The sequence below is a fragment of the Gekko japonicus genome, unplaced genomic scaffold (assembly GCF_001447785.1).
Source record: "Gekko japonicus isolate JY-2015 unplaced genomic scaffold, Gekko_japonicus_V1.1 scaffold2761, whole genome shotgun sequence".
Taxonomy (NCBI): domain Eukaryota; kingdom Metazoa; phylum Chordata; class Lepidosauria; order Squamata; family Gekkonidae; genus Gekko; species Gekko japonicus.
The window spans coordinates 143,021-144,819 of record NW_015168738.1 but is presented as its reverse complement, the minus strand read 5'-3'; the positions used below and the strand labels follow the sequence as shown (position 1 = coordinate 144,819).

The following is a 1,799-nucleotide window of genomic DNA, read 5'->3' as shown; positions in this document are numbered from 1 at the left end:
TGGAAGGTCAGCAGTTCAAGACCCGGGTGCCGCATGATGGAGTGAGCTCCTGTCTCTAGTTCCAGCTCCTGCCAACCTAGCAGTTCGAAAGCAAGAAATTGCAAGTAGATGAATAGGTGTTTAGTCATGCTGGCCACATGACCACGGAAACGTCTTCGGACAGCGCTGGCTCTTCGGCTTTGAAACGGAGATGAGCACCGCAACCCTAGAGTCGGATTCGACTGGCTTTCGAGCAAGGGAACCTTTACCTTTACCTTTTAACCAGCCAGGTTCAGGGGACTTGAACGCACAGACCTGCCTCATGCCATCTCAGACCATTGGTCTGTGTAGTTCAGTGTTACTGACTGAGTGGCATTGGCTCTCCAGGGACTCTGGTAGAGAATGGCCTTTGCCAGGCCCTCTGAAGGAAGATGCTTGTGGTTGAACCTGAGAACTTCTCTGTGCAAAGCGGGTGCTCTGTCACCGGGCTATGACTAAAAACTAATCTAGGAAATGTAAAGTGTGAAGATGTGCTTCACCGACTATATTTTATATATATGGAGAGCCAGTTTGGTGTCGTGGTTAAGTGCGCCAATGTTCCCTCTAAGCTGTGGGGTCTTGTGAGCAAAAATTCCTCTTTGTGAGCTACTGGCCTTAAAGTTGAGAGCGAGTTATTTGGTTACTGCATCAGTTAGTTTGCTCTGGAGCCATCCTTTCTGAGCGAAGACAAAAATGTGTGAGCTGGAGGCTAAAAAACTGTGACCTAGCTCACACTAACTCAGCTTAGAGGGAACACTGAAGTGCGCGGACTTTAATCTGGGAGAACGGGTTTGATTCCCCACTCCTCCACTTGCAGCTGCCCATCCAGTCCAACACTCTGTCACACAGTGGCCAAAAACACCAGGGGGCCATCAGGAGGTCCAGCAGAGGGGCCATTTTTGTATCTAGTCTGGTAATTAGTATCCTGTGGTTTAACACCTTGAAACGGGGTACATATTGCCACTGTCGGAGAACTCTGCTGAGCAGGATGGAGTTTAGGTTGGATTGTGTGCTATAGAAAAGAGCAAAATTAAAGTACTATATTTTGAGCCATTTAACCTATTTCTGTGAAGTCTAATATTACTGGGGCATTTGTATCTGATAACACTGGCAGTTCCGGAGGGTCACCCCACTCCTCAACATTCGTACCAACTGTGGGCTGTTTCCATCATGAAGACACACCAAGGGAGTGTAAAGCTGCACAGTGAACACTCCCCCCCTGCTCTGCCAGTTCTTACTATTTCTCCCCGCCCCGCCTTGGAGACCTCCTCTGCCCTTCTTTCCTACTTTATTCCCCCCCCCCCAACAAACACATCAACCTCTGTTTCCTTTCCATCTTATCTCTATCAGGTTTCTGGTTTTCTCCCCTCTCCTCAGCTCCAATGATTCTTTTCTATCCGCTGCTCCCACTTCCCCTAACCCTGCACCTCATGTCCACATGTTCCCAATGTTCTCGCGTATCATGTCTGCCGTTCTTTGTGACCCGTGCGCCCTCGCGTTCGAGCTGCATCACAACGGGCCATATCAATTTCCAGGTCTCAGTAAGGCCTCATGATATCTGTGACTGCTGATCAGCTTTCCATAAAAGATGAAAGGCTGTGGCACAGCAGTATATGAAAACAAGGGAAAAAATTGCATGTGCCCAAATTTTAACAGCAATAATCAATGAATTTAATAATAGTAAGACACAAGTGGAGACCCGCAAGAAACTTGCGGAATGGTTATCCTATTCCTCACACCTTTGCTTCCTCCTGTCTCCCTCTACCTCTCTCACACTCTTT

General features: G+C 48.0%; 1 protein-coding gene across 1 annotated transcript in view; it reads left to right on the top strand.

Annotated features, from left to right (window-relative positions):
* Positions 1-1,799, top strand: part of LOC107114178 (myotrophin) — a 16,386-nt gene that overhangs the window by 763 nt on the left and 13,824 nt on the right. The window lies entirely within an intron of this gene.